The sequence below is a fragment of the Corapipo altera genome, unplaced genomic scaffold (genome assembly GCF_003945725.1).
Source record: "Corapipo altera isolate COAL_440 unplaced genomic scaffold, ASM394572v1 1, whole genome shotgun sequence".
NCBI classification, from domain to species: Eukaryota; Metazoa; Chordata; class Aves; order Passeriformes; family Pipridae; genus Corapipo; species Corapipo altera.
In genome coordinates, this window is record NW_020884873.1 from 37,725,257 (window position 1) to 37,747,488 (window position 22,232).

The window sequence follows — 22,232 nt, forward strand, 5'->3', positions numbered from 1 at the left end:
AAGTGGACTGCTCTGATTTACATTCACTGATGAGCTGACCATACATTTCATATTTATTTCATTTTATTAAGCTGCATTAATTACAGAGATTATCCAGTAAAGAAATAAAGAATTCCAGTATGAGATAGATGATGGTCATTAACTGTGTATATTACCTTGTTGTTAAATTGCACGGAGATTGATTTCAACAAATACTATCTTAAACACATAATAGAGGACTCAAATAATAATACTTAAGAAAACTGCTGTAAGATGAAGAACGAAATATCCACAAATTTAGGACCATTATACATTGGAGTTTGCTCATGAGCAAAGTATTCAAGGGCACTTTTAACTTATAGTAATTCCTTAGTTAAGAATTAAACACTTATACTTCTGAGGTTTTTTGACTCAGACCTAAAAGCAACAGTCGTCTTACGGAATTTCCCCTTTTGCATTTTACAGCAATTGGTACAGTATATGAATCTCTGTCTGTTATTAATGTAAATCTGGGGGAAATTATCTGATTCCCTTATTCACCTTCTCATTCCTGAGTCATTATCTACACCTTTTATCTATGTGCTTATTTCTGTTATCTCAGTCTTTTGGTTTTCTATTATTTGTCCTTATGCCACCATTCATCTTGCCTGCTTAGATTGTGAATTACAGTACTGGAGTGTGAACTAGGAGATGCTGACACTGCAAATCTCCCTGGCTGAGGATGAAATAATTCTGTTAAAAATTAATATCCCACATACAGACCAAGGAAACCACATGGAGCTGACAAGAGATAAATATGATTATGTTGCTAAAATCACTTGCCTTGCTCTAGAGAATGACAAAATCAGAAAGGCTGACATTCTCACTAAAATTTCAAGGTTCCAAACATATAGACATGATTTTAACTCCTTTTACACAAACAAAAGTCTCCTTGTAGACTCTCACAAAAGCACTGAATGTAGTTGAGGAATTTAACAGACGCCATTTCAATTGAATCCAAAGGTTACAGAAAAAAAAAAAAGTTAGGTCCACATAGATTAGCATAAAGGCACAGTTCTAATTAAATTCTACATTGGATTGGGATATAGAATTGGGTGTGTTTATGGCAGAACAGTTCAGGTTCTTGTTTACATTTCTATCAATTCCAAACTTATTCTGATGACAGAAAAGAAATTATGTATCTTTTGGATAATACCTTCTTTAACTTCCAATAAATGACAGTCTGGGTTTCTTCATCCAATGAAAGGAGCAAAACCAAACCAAAGTTCAGGTGCAACTGGGCATTTGGGAACATTCCAGAGAATCATAGAATTAAGGAATTATTTGGGTTGAAAGGGATATTAAAGATCATCTAATTCCAAACCCATGCCACAGGTAGGGACACTTTTCACTAGACTGGGTTGTTGAAATCTTTATCCAACCTGACCTTGAACTCTTCCAATAGTGGGGTATCCACAACTTCTCTGGGCAACCTGTTCCAGCGTCTCTCAGCCCTTGTCATAAAACATTTCTTCCTTATATCCAATCGCTTTCAGTTTAAAACTGTTGACCTTTCTCCTGTCATTAAAGGCCTTGGTAAAAAGTCTCTCTCCATCTTTCTTATGAGCCCTTATCAGTACTTTGCTGATGCCGCTGTTTCGACAGAGCCAGTTCACACATGTAATAGGCACAAATACTGAAAGGCTTCCAGAAGGTCTCCCTGGAGTTTTCTCTAGACTGAACAATCCCAACTTTCTCAGCCTGTCCTCACAGGAAAAGTGCTTCAGCCCACTGATCACCTTCGTAACTCTGCACTGGACCTGCTCTAATAGGTCCATGACTTTCTTGTACTGGAGCCCCAGAGCTGGACAAAGTACTCCAGGTGGGATGACAAGAGAATAAGGGTAAAGGGGCAGAAGCACCTCCCTTGACCTGACGGCCACACTTCTTTTGATGGAGCCAAGGATAAGACTGGCTTTCTGGGCTGCAAGTGCGCATTGACAGGTCACGTTCAATTCTTTTGGTAATGCAAGAAAGGTCTTTCCAAAATGATCCCAGAGATCTTTCCCACATTTTTATTTACAAAAATGTCTGTCTTCAGAGCCGCTGACAGCAAAAACTGTAATAAAGAACAAAATACAGGCATGCTTCATACAAGCAACAGTGTTAATGAACTGTCTGCATGGCTTGCAGCAGGTTAAGAATATTAAGCCTGTGTTGCTGCTAAGTATGGTAGACATAAAGCATGCATTTTGTGCAGAAGTTGTTAAAGGTGCTTGTGGTAGTTTAGTCTAGGCCTTCCTTGGTGACCAGTTTGTAACCAAGGAAGGGTCTAGATTTACCCAGTATTCCCTACAATTTTTACGTAAACCAGACTGTAAGAAGAAAGGAGGAGAGGCCTTCGCTCTCTTTCCTTCCAGTGGCTTTGGAGGTGCAGGTTTCCCTGCTGTTGAGTCTGTTGTGTTGGGCAGTGAGGACTGGTAAGGCCTTGCCAACCTTGGGAGACGGGGGTTGCCAGCAGTTGTTCCAGCGCGACTTTTCTGTTTTCCCAAGGAGAGTAGTAAGATATTCTTTTGCTAATTCTTTTAGTTGCTAGATCTTGGGCTATTGATCGGGATATATATATATTTTATTTTGGTTTTGTTCCTTTTTTCCCTTCCCCCTTCCCTTTCCCTTTTCCTTTTGAAATTGTATATATATTTCCATTGTATATAACTGTAATATAAGTGTAAATATATTTATACATATTGCTTTAGCTGTCTCTCTCTTGTTTCGGTTCTCTTGGGTTTTTTTTCCCCTCTTCTCCCTTGGTTTGAGGTGGGGGAAGTCTTGTGGTGAGGTTTGGGGACTTGGCAGGGAGCCAGCTTCAAACCATATCAGGTGCTACATCATGTTATTGTATGATTGCATGACTCCCAGTCCATATTATAAAGGCCAAATATGTAAAATACTCTGTACTTTATTCCAAGATTCCCAGGGATGGTTTTTTCTTTCATTTGAATGAAGAAAAAAATCCTGAAAAAATTCTGAATTAGCTGATAACTTTATATGCAAGTCTAAGCTGGCAAAAAAATTAACTTTATATTTTTGAATAAACTAATTATTTCAATACTCATTTTTCCCTGAAACTGGGGCAAAAAATTGATACAGGAAGACTTTCTGAGGAAAAATTTTCAGTTCCAAATTGCAGTTTTGAAAAATGTCTTCTATGCTGTGTTGTGGGCTATCTATCCCTCTACCAGAGAAGATACAATACATGTGAGAGCTACAGTCTGCCTGTTGAACATTGGTGACATGGAAACATGAAGACATGAGTTATCCAAATCATACCTCCTATAGTCTAATAAACCAGCACAGTGACTTAGATTCATGCAAGGAGTAATGGAAAACTCTTTTAAAAGCCAACATTTTTAAACTACCTCTCCTTAAAAGTTAAAAAAAGTAAACACTGCCCTGTTGAAGATTTTAATTTGGCAGAAAACTCAGTTTCTGTAGAAAATTCTTAATTAAAAGTTTTATCCAGTTGTAATACAAATTTATGACGATTGGTTGGTTGCTTTTTATTGCCCTGCTGGGTCTGTCTGTAGTACCAGTTTTTGGTAAACAGGACACTTGAAGAGCCAGTGCATTTTTCACCTCAATCTAGCTACAGTTATCTTGACAGCAGATGTCAAGAAAAATCTGCTGCAGGGAAATCAGACACATGCACAACAAAACTCGGGAAAGACTTCAGGAATGGCAGTGTGCTAACAGTTTTAATGACATACTGCAGGAGTGCTGAAAACCAGTAGTTCAAGAGTTTCAACCCACTGTTGAAACCCATAACTTCTGTAAATACAGAAATGTCACCTAAGTTCTCTGACATACTTTGTCCAGTAGATTTAGAGGCTGATAGAAGATATACCTACATGATGAATGCAAATATCCTGGTAGATTAAAGAAATTACATAACTGCTAATGAGAATTACTGTTATTACAACAAAATTTATTGATTAAGGGGTTAGAATTACATTAAGATTAAGGTTCATTATTAAGGTATCAGTAAGAAACCATAAGCAGAGCTAACAAGGGGGTTTTCGTACTGCAGTGGTCAAAATGGAAAAAATTAAATCAGAAAATGAGATTTTTTGAAAATGGACTTCCACATCTATCTAGAAGGACATTTGAGGGAGTTCTATGACATGAAACCCAATTTAGAAATATTTATACTTTGCTGTTTCCACTTCTCTTTGGTCCTAGCTCTCAGCGTCTGAAATGGTTCCTCAAGAAGCTTTCTACCTTCACTCCAGTTTTGCAACTGCTGATGCCAAAACATGTATGTATGTACTTAAAGCATGAGTAAGATTCTCAACAATGTCCACAACTGGAAATAAATGTACCTTCCCTTCTCCTGTTCCCTCTCCTGAATATATAGATCGACTGACAGATGCTGTTTCTTTTCTCTTTCTCAGTGGTCCACAAGCAGGAAGATATCCTTGGAATGGCAGCATTTTCAATCAGACTGTCCCTTTCAAAGCTTTCATTACTGAGCAGTAGATAGAATAAAGCTCTTAAAGTCTCATTGCAAAACTTCTGAAGAGAGGACATACCTTGCAAAACTAATGCTTTGTTCTGAAACTCAGTCATCCAATGTTCTTGCACAGAGCAACCACTGGTCTAAGCAGAACTCATACCAACTTCATAGAAGACAATAGTGTATTTTTACTCCATCACACTCTAAACTATTTCAGTTTATTTCAATTTTGAAATGGCAGCACCAGCAGAGCATTACTTCTGAATTTCGCTGTCTTGTACTGTGTTCAAGTCATCTGTTCATTAAAGTTTCTTGTTGCCTTAACTAATTTTATCTGCAAGCATCAAGATCAAATTATTTAAAATTAATAAATATTCTGTGATGGTATACGCAGGTGGGGAAAAGCTTTTGGCACAGATATCCCTACTCTGCAAACCAAAAGAAATAGGTCATTTTTTTGGTCCCACAGCCCTAATAACATCCTTTCTATTGACAAATAGATTGACAAAATGTTTTTAACTATTTTGAAAAGAAGCAACAATCCCAAGTAGTGTGTGATTGTCTTTTGCAAAGTAAGAGTTAGAAATACCAGTATAATAGATGAAAATATTCTTTGGAGTGGTGTTTTCAATAGGAGCTTCCCTTCCTGAGCCAAAACAGCACTGTAGTCCAGCAGATTGAATAACGCCCTTTTATTCATGATGAAACAAGGGACATATAGGAAATATTATACAATAGAGGAAATATGCAAAAAAATCATTCCCTCTGCTCTGGTCTACTTCTCTACTCTCTGGGTATAATAACAATCCTTTTTTCAATGGCAGTAAGTAGAATTTTAGCTTTCTTTTGCAAGGTGTCTGGTGGTAGCTAAATTACTGTACTAATACATAAGGAGCAATAAGAAATTCTAAGGGAGTTACCCACATGCAGGTGTAATAAAGGAAAGAAAAATGCAGACTGTGACAACTTAGGGAATTCATCTACCTACAGTGTATGAATTTCCCTTTATGGTGGTTTTTTTCTTTTTTTAATTTTGTATGTCTCAGAAAGTAAATTCCATTTTATCTACATTTTATGATGTGATCCTTCCTTCGCTGTAAACTGAAATTTCACCTGGTGATGACCCTCCATGTACCATAATGTCATTAATTCAAGATGGCCTTTGTCCTCCCTGTCCTCCTTCTGCGGTGTTTTGTTTCAAAAACAAATTAGTCCCCACTTCTGTTTGCTGGCTACCATTGAAGATAATCTCAGTTTTGAGGATTAATTTGGACATTTAAGAGAAAAGAAGGTAAACAGCAGCAGAAGACATACACAGAGTTATAACTACAAAATTATAAAAGGAGAAACAATATGAACAGAGGGTATTATTCATTCTGTCACCTAAGAGAAAAAACTAGGAGGTAGTCAATGAAATTATCGGGAACTTTAAAAAAGTAAGTATTTTCCAGAGTGTGTAGTGTAAGCCTAGAGTTCTTCTTGCTGGGTACTATAGCAGCCAAAAATGCAGGTAATTTGAAAAAATTGCTATATCTATAATAGATTCATGTAAGAGTATTAAGTACTACTATATAGATACACCATATAGGTCTTAAAGCTTCTAAGCACTGCACTGGTGAAAGAGTTGAGGGTACACTGGAAGAAGCATCACTGTATCCTTTATCCGATGTCTGACCACTGTCAGGAATAGGATGTTTCTAAAAGTTAGACAAGTGGTCCAATATGTTACAGCCTTTTACTTTTTCTTACAATATGATAGATATTTGCAGGTAATAAAACTAAACAAAATAACTTATATGATATGTGTAAACAGCTATGAGAAATACACTGGCATGGTATTCAGAAGGTTACTTACACAGGTTCAAACTGGAGTGGAAAAAAGTAGTATCACTACAGAAGTTTTTTTGTTGTTGCTGAGTCCCAGCGAAAACAAACATACAGCAACAGTGTTTTATTTATGTATATGCTGAGAACAACACTAACAAATATTTTATTTATGTATTACTGCTCCTTGTGGTACAACACGATTTCATCCAAGGACACTTTGGAAAACTCGACAACTAACCACTGTTTGTCTGAAGGGCAGACAGTTCCAGAAAAGGCCTGTCAGCCTGACCTCAGTGCCTGGCAAGGTTATGGAGCAGATCATTCTAAATGCAATCACACAGCACCTACAGGATGGACAAGGGATCAGACCCAGTCAACACAGGTTTAGGAGGGGCAGGTTCTGTCTGACCAACCTGATCTTTTATGATCAGGTGACCCACCTGGTGGATGAGGGGAAGGCTGTGGATGTGGTCTATCTGTACTTCAGCAAAGCCTTTGACGCTGTTTCCCATAGCATTCTCCTGAAAAAGCTGGCAGCCCACAGCTTGGACAGGGGCACTCTGTGCTGGGTTAGGAACTGGCTGGAGGGCCGGGCCCAGAGAGTGGTGGTGAGCGGTGCTGCATCCCGTTGGCGACCGGTCACTGGTGGTGTCCCTCAGGGATCAGTGTAGGGCCCAGTTCTGCTAAATATCTTTATTAAGGATGGGGGGATTGAGTCCACCATAAGCAAATTTGCAGATGACACCAAGTCGAGGGGGAGTGTTGATCTGCTGGAAGGCAGGAGGGCTCTGCAGAGGGATCTGGACAAGTTGGAGAGATGGTCTGATTCCAACGGGATGAGGTTCAACAAGGTCAAGTGCCAGGCCCTTCACTTTGGCCACAACAACCCTATGCAGTGCTACAGGCTGAGGACAGAGTGGCTGAAGAACAGCCAGGCAGAGAGGGACCTGGGCGTTTGGATTGACAGGAACATGAGCCAGCATTGTGCCCAGGTGGACAAGAAGGCCAATGGCATCCTGGCCTGGATCAGAAACAGTGTGGCCAGCAGGACCAGGGAAGTGATTCTTCCCCTGTACTCACCACTGGTGAGGTCACACCTGGAGTACTGTGTCCAGTTCTGGGCCCCTCAGTTCAGGAAGGATATTGAGCTGCTGGAGCAGATCCAGAGAAGAACAACAAGGCTGGTGAAGGGACTTGAACACAAGTCCAATGAGGAGAGGTCGAGGGAGCTGGAGTTGTTCAGCCTGGAGAAGAGGAGGCTCAGGGGAGACCTCATCACCCTCTACAACTCCCTGAAAGGAGGTTGTAGCCAGGTGGGCATCGGTCTCTTCTCCCAGGCAACCAGCAGCAGGACAAGAGGGCATGGTCTTAAGCTGTGCCAGGGGAGGTTTAGGTTGAATATTAGGAAGAAATTTTTTACAGAGAGGGTAATCAGGCATTGGAATGGGCTGCCCAGGGAGGTGGTGGATTCACCATCCCTCAAGGTTTCTAAGATGAGACTGGATGTGGCACTTAGTGCCATGGTCTAGTAACCACAGTGGTGTTGGATCAAGGGTTGGACTTGATGATCTCGGAGGTCTTTTCCAACCCAGTTGATTCTATGATTATTTTAACATTCTGTGGTATCACTGTGCATATTTTAACCATAGCAAATTACACCAATAACTCTCCTTTCTAAAGAAGTTTTTCCCCTCAAAAGAACAGCAGAACAAGACAGTCCCACTGATGTTGTAATGGTCTTTGGCATACAATACCAACAGATAATCATAACTTGGTGCATCTGTTAAACAAAAGATACTTTGACAAAAAATACACACTGTAAGTAGACAGGAATTAAAACTTGGTTTTCTCAGTTTAGCCCACATTTCTCCTCTACAGTATTGCATCCAGAGCACTGGTTTTCAGATGTCTCATTTTAGTGATCCACAGAACTTCAGAGAAATGACACAAAAGGAAATTATTACAACCAGTCTAATGGCCTGAAGCAACATGCGTCCTTACTTATTCTGAGACAGAACAAAACTGGAACTTTCATTGGATGTGATCAAAGGTTGTTCCACATCTTTCTACAGAGCATCTGTTTGCCCACAACACAAACCATTTTCAAGGCTGCATTGCAGAATAGTGCTGTTATGGATCCTAGATGTAGCTGTCTCCCAGTGGTGAGGAATATAAAAAGTGAAAGGAAAAAACTGAAATTGAAAAGTAAGGCTGACCAGTAGTGGGGTCCCAGCCCTCTACTCAGCTCCAACCTTCTATGTTCCTGCAGTGGCACTGGTGTGCATTCCAGGACCAGACTAGACGCAGGCTGAACTCCCTCACACACACCCCACACCCTAAATTGCACACAGCAAGGATGCTGAGCCCTCAACACCTCCTTTTTTTTTATCTGCTTTACAGATCCACTCCTGGTTTGCGATGCAACTCGTTAACACAGATATAGGCTGCACAGGTTCCTCTTGCCTAACTGGAAGCAAGATGAGTCCGTGTTTATTCTTATCCTTTTGAGAAGGCTAGTAGTTAGTCCTAGCTTAGCACATAGTATGTTCTTGTCACTTTGACTATCTAACTGTGAAAGAGGTTATTTTTCATGCCTTTTCCAAGCGAGGGCAAATTTTGTCAAGAAGACCCAGGTAAAACTATTTTGGAATAGATGTAGATTCTCTAGAAAAATGTTTCGATATTCAAGCTCACAAGATCTATACTATATCAGAAGATAAGTTTTCACAATAAGAGAGTTCTTCAGGAGTTGGAGATCTCATCTTCAATTTTGAGTCCATGATGTATAAGCACAGCAGGACAGGGAACCAGCCCAAGATCTGGTCTTCTGGGAGATGCAAATAGATTAGGGGAAGCAGAAATAGAGCCTCCATCAAATAAGGAACAAGACTAATAACAGTAGTTCTTGACTGTGCCAATTGAAGTGGTTCCATGAAGACAACACAGGCCACAGCACACCAATCAGTTAGGCTATTCATGTGAAAGACCTATAGATGACAACAGATGTTTCTTTTTTGCTGCAATATCGACAACAAGGAGAAGAGACTCTAACTGGTGGGCCCTTATGTGGCCCCAGAAGAGAAGTCAGACCACGGGAAGAGAGTCCATCATGTCTGCATTTAATAATTTAGCTAGATTTAATGAGCTGGGAGAGTCATATGAAGTCCTTTAACTACTAAAGTACATAAGAAACATCTCAAATCCCTTCTTCTCTTGAAGTGGTGAGCAAATTGGTCTGTCTGAAGACTGTGCTTTGTAATGGTCTGCGTGCATCTCTGTAAACTGGCTACTTCCATTCAAATTTCCTGTCTAACTGTTTGCAGGTGGTGGCAGAGGGCTCTGTTTCTCAGGCTCTATTCCCTCTTTTTCCATTTTCCAGGTGGGAAGGCTCACATCTATCCAGGAATAAAAAAAAAAAAGATTTCCTGTATTAACCAAGATATCAAGTAACCCTCAGTGGCATGCCTGACCCTGCTCCTTCCCTGAACCTTCTCTCAAGCGCTTGCCTCCTGAAAGGCAGAGCAGTGGCCAAACCAAATCAAACACTCAGCAGTCTGAAGGAGATTTCCAATACAAAAGAGCAATTAAAAATGAAGTCAGACTCCAAGGAGGAGTTTACAAAGCAAAACCAGATTTTAAAACAGGTACAGATGTATATTTTGGTAGCAAATAGTTTACTAATACTGGATGGTTTACTATTGAAGAAAATCTGTGGCCTGGAGACTTGAACTATACTTGTTGGTCTCCCATAGACATTCTCATCACCCAGCTATCTATGCTCATTGTTCCTGCAGTACTATCATTTCTAGCTAATGAATTAATTGCTTCCAATTAACTGACAGCAGCTTCATACTGTATTATCGAAGGATAACAAATTAAATATTAATTACACTTCATTTTGCAGGAGAAATCAAGTTAAATTTAATCACACTCCATTATAAAGTAAGTACACTAGACATTTTCCAGAACAGATGCACAGTGTCCAAATTATAGTCAATTCTGATATATTGTAAACAAGCTAAGTCTCATTTATTAAACTGAAAGTATCACACCTCCCACACAGAAATGCATGACACAAATGTTTAAAGCCTCAAATTTTCACAGATGGTAGCAAGAAGAAAACACTCTTACAAGACAAGTATTTCATGCCTGCAGTCTTTAGAAATCACTGGTGTTCCTCTGAAAAGAAAACAAAATTCCCAATATAGCTTTTCCTGTATCACAGTATCAGTCAAATCACTTAATTGTCACTGTGAGTTCAGCCTGACATCATGCAGAACTTCACCCCTAGCAACAGACTGCCAGGTACCTAACTCCAAATTGCTACAATATGTCTGAAAAATTCCATGGTTGTTCAGGGCAGAAAATATTCTTTGCAATAAGGGATCTGAGTTTGGAAAAAACAGAACAAGAGAAGAGAGCTTAGAGAAATATAGTATATCTTCACCAGTGTGGCGCCTAGGAGAGGACAGCTCTGTTTTCCTCCTCATGTTCTGTGAAACTCCACCCGCTCTGGGAAAGCAAGAGGAGTATTTCTGGAGGTAGTGGGAGGAAGAAGGATAAAGCAAAGCAGATATCTCCAGAGCAACTTTTTTTTTTTATTTCAAAAGACTGACTTCAGAACATCTGATTGTCAACCTACCCAATGAATGCAAAATTTATTACAGAAGCTGAGCCAGATCCTTAGCTGATAAAAATTTATTTAGCTCCACTGATTTCAGTAACAGGAGAGGTGAACTTTCGAGGAGCCAAGAAAGACAGCACCTTTCACAACAATACTGCCTATGGATTTGATTCCCTTTAAAAAAGTTACTTTATGCATAAACAGCTGGATAAAAATTTTAACAAAAAAAACCCCAACCAACCAACCAACAAACCAGGAACCATATTTTGAAATGGTAGACAATGACTTTTTACTTATCACTATTTCACAACATGGATTATCACAAACAACCTGAAAAGAACCGTTTCAGTATATGATAGACTTCAAGTATATAAGTATTCTCAAAATACTCATGTAGGTGAGTTGTCTCAAAAATTCTGATTTAAGAGCCCCACCAACTTGAAGCTACCTTTCAAACACACACCACGTATAGCAGCAACACACTAGAACCATTCTAAATGATATGTCTAAATGCAAAATCAAATCAATTTTTCACAATCAGTATCCAAAAGAATAGGCAGTGAATTATTTTACATTATAAGATGCAGTCCTGTACATATTGTCCTGGGATTCTACAAGATCAGTTGTCATTGACCTGAAAACATTACAGGTTTATTGTTAATAAAATTGCTGATGACACAGAGCTATACTGAAAATCATTACATTGTGTTCATTCAAGTAACATCTTAATATTCTGTAAAATAATCTTAATCTGTAAAATAAGAAGGATATCATCTGGAAAAGCACAATATGAGACTATGAGCATCATTACAGCTAAAAGAGCACAAGGTCCCAATGCAGTACTATATCTAATGGATAGCAACATCCCTGGGAATATCAGCAGAGGGATACCTATCAAGCCGGTAATGATGGTATTCCGCCTCTGTATGGAGGTATTTTTGGACAGCAAGTGTATTGTCAGAGTGCTGTTTTGGGTTCTGACGCTCTGAAGGAAAACATCAGGAAAAAAAGGTAAAAATATTTATACAGGAACCACTAGATAATCAGAGGGCTGTAAATCCTGCCTTATGGTGACAGACAAGAATTTGTGTCTATCTGATCAAAGCAAAGATTAAGAGAGGACTTGATTACACTATACAAGTACTTACATAGGAGATTATTGATAGCAGAGAGCGCTTTAATCCAGCGAAAAATCAAGTAACATCATTATATGGTGGAAAGATTAAACTAAACAAAACAAAGTAGAAACAAAGTAGAAATGTTTAACTGTTAAAATCATCAACCTTGGAAATGCCCTGCTCTCCAAAAATCTATGACAAAAAGTCTATGACATAAACCAGTAGAATTTATCATGGCAAAGAAAGAGGCCTCCAAAATACCTCAATTCTTAAAGTTGCGATTTCTTAAGAACAGTTTCCATCAGAAAACTTCCTAACATTCCAGCATAAGTGAACAAAAACCAAGAACACATTAATTTCATCTGCACTGCTGTCATATTTTATTAATCTTCTGTGTTTATATTATACAAGCGCAGTTAAAATTTAATCTATTGTCCTGCATCCTATTCCTGCACAGGTAATCCTTGAGACTGAGGCATGTGTTTCTGAAAACACATGTACACACTACTAGCAGTACTGAAATACTGCCTTTTGAGACCTTGCAGTTTTCTGCATGTTCTACAGAAGCAGCAGAACTGTTGATATTCTTTCTGTGAACTAATATCCTTTAGCTAAGCAAAAGGATGGGCCACTAATTGTTGGTCATAATACTGTAACTGATCTTCATGGAAGATTAATATCGACATGCATACACACATGTCAAAAAGAAATACATGAACACATCACAATTGAATTATTGCTGACAATTTTTCAGGCTATACTTCTGCAACTTTAAATGTATTCATCTTCAGTTTTAACATGGGATCTGCAGTCTATTACAAGATGCTGCTTTATGCACACTGCAGACACTTCACTGCCACTTAGCAGTCTGACAACAAAGCCAAAATTATACTTAATGACATGCAACAAAAATGTGTTACCTACATGATTTGGAAAAAAGGAACCATAATATGTGTACACTTATGGTGATAAACACTATGAAAATTGCAAATACAAGGACAGATACTGCACAAATTTAAGGGTTTGAATGTTTAACATGTTCGATGACACATGAGCATGTGTATGTGTGGGTGTCAGAGAAACTGAGAGGAGCTGATTTATCCTGTCAAGCTTTCAAACGTTTCCCTCTTTGGGTATTTATAACAAGATGTCACTCTTTAGGGTCAGGGTACTGATGGCTTAATTAACTAATATTTTAGGACTGCAGGGAAAACATTTCATGGAATATATTTAGTCCAGTGTCTGTTAGGTGCTGTATGAATGAGTGAATGAACTGGAGACTGACTGAATGAAACAGGCACTTTGTCTTTAATATAGATTTGTTAATAAATGGAAGGATTTGGACAGAACTAGTGTATCCCGAGGAATTTACAATGTTATCTCTGCTGTACCACAAAAAGCTTTCAAAACACCTTTCTGGTTTTATTTTCTTATGTCCATCTTTCATCAGCAGTCTCTTTTAAATGAAAGAACAAGATTTTATAATAGAATAATCTGACAGAAGTCAATTCATAAGCTCACTGATGAAACTGAAACATCTCTATGAAGCATTCACCAATTTTTCATCTACTTCTCATATAACACTTCTGTAATTTACTATCTCACTCTTTTGGAACTTTGTTAGACTCTTCATGTGATACTTCCTATCTGTTTAGCAGCATTGTGAGAATGAGAAAATATTCATTCTCTGATGGATACTTAGTTAAGTTTGATACAAAGGCCCTGTACTTGCTGCAACTCTTAAATAATATATACTGAATCAAAAGCTACTATTCAAATTAGAATAACACAGAAACAGAATCCCAAATAGAAATAGATACAAGACCAGAATCTCAGATCTCAGATGGGTAAATAAACACAGGCCAGCATTTCCAATCAATATTCCTATTTGTAAGTCTATATATGTGAGTCATCAAAGAGGAAACTTCACTCTTTTCCCCACTTTTTTACTAAGCTTCCTTTCAGTGCCAAAGCATTTCCAGATTTCTAAGGTCATCACTCATGATCTTATCAGCAGTTCAGGTATCTAGAAGATAATTCTTATCTTTCATGAGATTACTTAGAGGAAGCCTCAGAAAGCATGAATTTTCTATTTAGAGAATGGTAGAAAGGGCATGTTGGGGATGTGATCTGTAATGTTCTTCAGTATGTATTTCATACAGTGTAATGTGAACATGACACTTTTTGAAATATCCCTTTTATTATGATCTAACATTTGAGACACAACCAGCTCTACTTTGCCAGATCAAACATTTGTCCCAATATTTCACTTCTGTCAGATGACCAAGGAAAGTATTAGAATAGAGAAACCCTATAGCTGATACCTCCCCATCACAGATTCTCAGCCGTCAGCAACCTGAGGCTCAAGGACTTTCTCAGACAAAGGTGTTATCATTGCATGTAAAACTCCAATAAACTTTTGTTCCGTGAGTTTATGAATTGCTTTTGTATCTACTCAGACATTTACTCTTTTGTGTGGCAATGAGTTCCATAGCATGTTTTTTATATTACTTGATATAATCTAAATTTGATAGCTGGATAAACAGTGAGAATGGTTGTTAGTTAATTCTCTCTGTGCCATCCACGATTTTATAGACCTTTTCACAGACTTCGGTCTACTTAACAGCTTGTTATATGGAAGGTGTTCCTTTGATCATCCTTGGTGCCCTTCTTTATGCATTCTTGAGTTCTTCATATTGTTTTCTGAAGGGGGAGCAGAACCGTGTACATTATTCAAGATGCAGGAGCATTGCTGGTATGAGCAGTGGCCCAATGATTTCTGTTTCTTGTTCTAAACTCAATTCTTTGTTCTCTGCTCTTTTCCTTGTAATTCTTTATATTCTCTTTCTTTGCCCTCTGCTTACCTTTGCACTGACAATTTTTATACAACTACCTATATTAACTCCAAGCCCCATTTCCTGTGAGGGAATAGCTTGTCATGTGCCATTTTGTCATCTACTAATTTAGTGTTGTGAAATCTTTCTGTATCTCTTTGCAGTGAGCTTTCATTTTTGCTACGCTGAACTCAGTACTATCAAAACCTTTGCCATTCTGCTCCTTATCCTCCTTTCCAGTGTACTTCTGCAGATACTTAGCAGTCGGACATCAGCACAGAACCCTTTAATACACTCCTAATAATATTTTTTCATTCTTAAAATTAACCATTTATTATTACCCTTTATCTCTTGGCTTGTAACAAGCTGTTTTTCTCTCAATACACCTTCCTTCTAATCCTGACTAAGAGTCTTGAAAGACTGTGGTAAGAGACTTCTTGAAAAACTTGGAAATTCAAGTAATTTATACCTGAATTGATCTATATAAATTGAATTTCTTAGTCCACATATTCAGTGATGCCTTAAGAACTTTAACGGATTGTTTTAAGGTATGATCTTCTCTTGTAGAAGGATTCTATTGGAGTCATCTTTAATACAGTATGTTTGTTTACAAAATTTACATCCATTGGTCCTACCAGCTTGTCCAGTAGGAATATCAGACTTCTCAATCTGTGGCTTCCCTGTTGTCCCCAAGTGCATTATAAAGGAGTAACTGCAAAAGTGTCATAAAGTTTCCACTTGTTTTGAGATTCTAAGTTAGTTTGTCTTTCAAACTATGCACCACAAAACTTTTTCAACTATAGCAACACCTTCCCTTTCCAAAGCATGCTCGGTAAAATGGACAAAAATCCAGGAACTGCACACCTCAACTCTACAGAACCTTTTCAGAAGTTTTGGAAAGTGCTACAATGCATTTTAGTATCATTTACTGTTCTTTCAAAGTATATTTCACCTGTGAATCTGTCAGCCTGTCAAGTGTGATGCTACAGATGAAATTTTACATACTTCTTCTGAAGGTCTGCCTTTTGTATTGTTTCCACTGCCTCATCTAGAAACAAGCTATATGCCTTATGTTTTTATTTGCCAGTACTTTACTTACAGATTTTTATTATTAACATCCAAGAATGCTTAAACAACACCGCCCTGGCTGCCTGGTTTCACCATGGCAGCACAGTTCCATAGGATTCCAGAGCAGTAAGTAAGACCACTGCAGATCTTCTGAAAATAGTGGGAGGAATGTGAAAAAACACTGGATACTAAAATCAATAACCTGTTAACAGTAAGTATATTTTAGGACTACCTGGAACCTGTTAGAATACTGACTTTTTAATGAGTTTAGTAATAGCCTCTTTTAGTTATTAACACAGCAATCAGAAAAAAAAGTACTGTCTACTGTAAACCAGGGGGAAAAAACCCCAAAACTAACAAAGAGTTCCTGTTGAACAATAAATGCCTTCAGCAGGAAACAAGGCAATCTCCCGTAACTGTAAACAGCTTCAAAAGGCCTTAGTAAACACTGTGAAAAACTCAAGGATGATGGAAGCACAATTATATGTGAAAACCCCATCATAATAGGAATACTTTTAATCCAAAAAGTGACTGCTACCTCTACATTTCCTTACTAACATGAGGAGTGCCAGTACAGGGGATTCAAACATTCTGCCTGGGCTTTGTGCCACTCCTACACAAATCTTACTATCTCCTTCCCATGTCACCCATTGCTCCTGCAAGACAGTCATCTGCTGGGCACTGAGAGCATTTGACTTGCAATGCACTAATTTCAGTATTTGTTCTACCATATATTAAAGGAGTTACAAGAAGCCAGCTACTATGCTCTGCCTCCAAGGCACTCATCTATGAAGCCTGCAGGTTCATCATTCTCCCATCTCCCAACGTTTCCCATAGCACCAGGAGTAGCTCATACCATGCAATAGCAGTAGACACAGGACACTCATTCTCCTACAAAAAACAGGCACCTTTGTTACAGAGGCCAGAAGAGGTTTAAACTAGAAGTCCTTTTGGCCATAGAAAAAACAGAAGAAAGGAGTAAAGCTGCACAGCATGAGGTGTATCCCGTTTTCATCAACTGTTAGATGAGCACTGAGAGAAGCAATCAAAACACTAAGGTGGTCAGGTGCCCCAGACGCCTTTTCTTTCTGTACATCTTTCAGTCCCAGTGCATATTATCAACAGAGGACAAGAGTCCCTGGTGTAGGATATTTGAGCACCGGCAAGTCATTAATGTTCAGAACTAGGAGATATTTAATGGACCCCAATATACAGGCAGTCAGACTGGATAAAGGGTAAATAACATCTTCACAGACAAAGCTCAGTGGACTGAGAAGCAAAGCTCATCCCTAAGAGTGGGTTAAGGGAGGGCTTTCACACGAATCACAGGCCGCAATACAGTGAGAGCTCTGTGACTAGGCTCTAGTACCCCCATAAATGCCACCTACACACAAGACAGGAAACTGGATATACACAATCCTCTTCTAGCATTTATTAGTAAAAATACTGTCTGACAATCAATCCCTGTCTGTCTTCATTTACCTGGGAAAGTCTTTTATCAGTATAAATCAGACTTGAATCCATCCTGCCTTTCAAACCATCTATCTGACTATGATGCATGAACAAGGGAAAAACAGGTGCATAAGAAGGTATTTCTCTATATTTGGTCTTATAATACCTAGATGTAAAGTACATTATCAACAATGTTAGAGAATTATTACAGGAACCAAAACTGCTCACTGCATTAAAGGATTATCAAATAATCTGAATAAAAGCAGTTTTCAGGTTTCATTACATGTACCTGAAATCACAGTTTAAGTAGTCACAAAACATTGTTGTAGAGAGAGAATTTTCCTGGTTCACATTTATTTCTCTAAATAATAAAGAAAAAACAGGTCTTTGTGAACTTCTGGGATTATACAGAATTACATCTATGAAATAGTTATCTTGCAGAATGAACTGCTGAGATGACTTCTATTTAAAACATGCACTGTACCAAATCCTTGAGTTACTCTAGTTTTGATCTTTATAACACAAGACAGAGGGGAGCCAAACAAGTCTCCTGTTGGACAGAGGAACGCAAAAGAGAGAAACAATCCTCTGTATGTTAGATTGCCACAAACATACCTCAGAATGGACAAAGCATTAATACATTTATTTTTACATTGAGACTGAATTTTATGAGAGGAATCAATTATTCTGGGTAGTTTACCTGTAATCTAGGGATTTGAGCAAGTCAATTTGACCCCTTCATACCTACTCCAATAAACTTTCATTTTCTTTTCGTGGTTTATTATACAGTTCTCTCACTGAAAGTAGAGAACAATCAAACTGATAAAAATTAGACAGCTTTAATTAAAACTATTGAAGGTTAAGATGGTAACAAACCTTAAAAATCATGAATTTAATACACTTAGTGCAACCATTTGTTTAAGTCACTATAGTGGGTTCCAATTAACATTTTTAAAAGTATACTTTCTTCAATAGTCACAGAAGTAGAATAGCTATTGGTAGGGTGAAAATATTCAATACCTATATTTACTCTTTGCAAGCCTAGTGCAAATTCAGATGTTCTACAGGATATACTTAGTACTGCTGCAAAGGTGAAGATACATATTTTTCAATGACACTGGAAAATACCAAATCCAAAAATCAGGAATAGGCTCAATCATAAGCAGTCTGAAAAGGAAAGATCTTACTCACTAAGGACAGAAATAATTTTATCTTTGCCTTGAGCATGCATTCAAGCCACTAATAAACTCAAGACAGACAACTGGCTCAGCTGTTACCTATATTGTCATCTTCCTGAATAAAACAGAGACAAAAGAGAGGAGTTGAGTCATGGTGCAGCTGCAACACCCAGCATGAAACTAATCCCAGCTGAACTGCACAATTGTGAGCAGTTACCATCATACACCAAATTAGGTGGGATTAATAAATGATTCCATCAAATAGATAGTGTAATTAAATAACAGCAGTTAACTGTTATGTGATTTATGTAGATAAAAGCATTCAGACATGTCAGATGCAAACTTCGCATTAACAAATCTTATATGTAGCCATGTTGCATCCTGATGAATTAATAAGCCAAGAACTCTGGAGTTGTGAAAAATAATGTAATACATCCTTTGATTGTCAACATTTTTATATAGGAAACAAAACCTAGCACTATGAATCACTTATTTTAAATTTCATCACTGCCCTAAGTATCTCAGTATACTTTTCCGTATATATTTAAAATTAGATTTTGTAAAGCCTATGTATTTTCTCCATTAGCTGTGCCTATATCACTTATGCAGCAAAGATTACCTTGTGATTTAGAGTGGATTATCTGGCACCTGACTGATTAATTCATAGCAGTTTAGCTATGAACAGACTTGGTGTACTTTGCTCACATGAGAATCAATTCACAATAGGGTGTTCTGCTGGTTTAAATGAGGTCACAGGAGGGCTAAGGTATTCCTTGAGGAAATCAATACAACAAAATCTGAACTTTCACTCCAGCCTTGTGCATTCAAAAGTTGCCATTCTAGTAAGTCAAAGTCTGGAATCTTTATTTGTTAAAATTTTCAAGAGATACATTTCACAGATGAAATACTGCTACTTATGTGTGAAGTAACTGATCAGGCTACAGAAAATTATTTTTGTTTCACTCAGTTTCCCAAACATTCAGAGTAAAGACCAAACGAACTCAGAAAGCAATATTTTATGCACTGCACTGAATCCCTGATCAGGGAAGCACCTTTGGACATATATTGGAATATCTAATCTGTCACTGATTTACATACATAAAATTCTGGTACAACATATTGATACCAACTTCCCTTAACAACTATTTATCAATTAGACAAATGTGAGTAACAGATAGAAGATTTCAGCATCTGAAAATGTACAGATGGCACTGTAAATAACTGTATAGTTTATAGTCAATGTATTCTTTTGTGGGGCCTCAATAATACTCTTCTCTATATTTTTGTCTCTTTGTTCAAAAGCTCATGAAAGACAGAAACAGCATATCTTTCAAATGCTTTTTTTACAGTAATTTTGATGCATTCTAAATATGACAAAAGACACATGGGATAACTTTAAAGCTATTGTTAATTCTGAATTACAATTTATGTCTGGCAAGTAAATCAGGTCTTGTTAAGAAGCAGATCACAAATGTTTAGCAACAGTGCCCTCTAGCTGCCTTAATTCCGATTTTAGAATTTCAATATAGTTTTTCATACATGGTAGCAAAAAATCCCTGGATAAACCACCAGCTTTATATCAGCACAAAAATACTCCTTCACAACGGCATTCTCTGTAACAAGATACACTTGGATTCTTTTTTAACCTTTAATGGACAAGATGACTTACATTCAGGAATTTTTTTAACCACAATCACTTTTGTTTCCAAAAAACACCAGGCAATTGCAGATCTTCACAAAATAAAGATCTGTTTAAACTATTCTGCAATTAATCATCTTCAGCAATGTGCCCCCAGTCCCTCTGTAAGCCTGAAGTCTGTCCAGTGCTTTGGACAAAGCAAAGTTCCTTCCCTGGCCTTTTTTTTCCAGAAAAGGTGAGCGGAAGTGGTGAAATTAAAAAACCCAGGTTAAGAATCAGAGAGGTCCTAACGACATTTTAAATTCTCTATCCCAGCCTACTGTAATTTTTAATGTATAAATCCTGAGCATAAGTTTGTGGTAAACAAAATATTTTATTTATTTACAGGCATTTTCACTCTGTTCTCATTTTAAAATGAAAAGCACCTGGAACTAGTAACACATACAGTTCTTTGCAGTGTTCATACCTACAGAATCTCACAGCAAGACATCTCTCTGACACTGCATGAACTCTCATTTACTTATTTACTGCTTGTGATTCACTTCATTTATGGAGTGACAGCATAAAGCAAAGTAGAACTGGGAGAACCTGGATCTTAATATCCACTGTGTGGTAATACTCTGGGGTATGGCCTGTCTCCTGGACACAGGATGCTTTCAGCAACAGAAAAAAACCAAGGTTTTCCTCAACCCTGCCAATATGAGAACTAACCATTTACTCCTGGAGAAGACAGACAATTCTTACTTGAAAAAGTTCAAAACTGAAATATCTAAAAAGATCAATGTTTCTGAGTCACAAGAACCGTATGTAGATGGTTTGTGGTGATGTTATGCTCCAGTTTATTGAATTTTGGTTTCACCTTACTGGCAGGATTCTTTTTTTCCTGCATTTTTTCCTATTCTAGCTTACATTCACCTTTTTGCATGCATATACAGAAATTGCTTCAGCATAGAATGCTTCTAGTGGGTAAATGTGAAAAAGTCATTTCAATTATCAACAATATAACTCTGAAAAAGACTAACTGTCTTTATACTAACTGTGTAACCCCAAGTGCTACTTGTTGCTAAGAGGAATATTTTCAGCCCTGGAAAGTTCCAGGCTTTTGTGCTATGTTTCTGAAGTCTCTAATGTGAAGTTTCTTTTTTTTTCTTTTTTCTTTTTTTTTTTTTGTTGTCCCTGAGCCAGTCTTGAGAGCCTCAGAACTAAACCCAAGAAGCAGAGAACACACAGGTTGCTAACAGCAGTGTCACAGAACCAATGTTGAAGTTTCTGCCCTTGCTCACACTGCTCAAGACTGGACTTGCCATACAGGGTGGCCCCAGGGAGTGCACACTGGACTGGCCTTCACTCCTCTAAGCCAAGAACAAAAGTCCTCTGCAAGTTCCCTTACTGTACTTTATACAGAGTGGGGTGTCACTCTCCTGGTACTGCAGAGAACTAAAGGAATATTCCCTTTCTTAGCCTCACAAGAATTTTAAGGCCAGAAAAAGGTTCTTTTGATTTTATTATCATTTATTCATCTCTGTAGCATGCAGGATCACTCTCGAGGAGAAAAGACAAAGCAGAAAGAATCGTGTCTTGCAGAATATACCTCCTAAGGAGTCTTTCTGCTGTGCCTTTTGCAACCGGACATGCCTATTTCGTATTGGCCTTTTTAGCCACCAGTGCGCTTGTGACAAACGTGGGTAGAGCCCTCCCCAAATCTTCGTTTGCAAAGCCCAGCCATGATGATGAGGACTAATTGTACTTGTCAAATGCTGCTGTTACGTAGCATCAGTTTATGTTCTCAGTTACCATTAGTGTTAGATAGACTGGAGGTATTACAATGGGTCACCTGAAAGAAGCAGAACCTATTGTGCCATCTTTATTTTTCAGAGCATGTGTCATTGAAAGCCACTTTATCACAATGCATTTTACAGGTTACTTCCATTTAGATAGGTTCTAACTGTGTCATTTTCAATGCTTCATTATACTCAGGTTTCAACTTTTACAGCCAGCAGTGCTCTCCATCACAGTCATGC

General features: G+C 38.0%; 1 protein-coding gene and 1 long non-coding RNA gene across 3 annotated transcripts in view; one reads left to right on the forward strand and one right to left on the reverse strand.

The window, feature by feature from the left end:
• Positions 1-22,232, reverse strand: part of TMEM117 (transmembrane protein 117) — a 193,006-nt gene that overhangs the window by 131,414 nt on the left and 39,360 nt on the right. The gene's annotated exons all lie outside the window — the stretch shown is intronic.
• On the forward strand, positions 2,340-4,980 carry LOC113953930. The gene is made up of 3 exons (XR_003530055.1): positions 2,340-2,518; positions 4,198-4,273; positions 4,410-4,980. It is a non-coding gene; the product is annotated as an uncharacterized LOC113953930 (long non-coding RNA).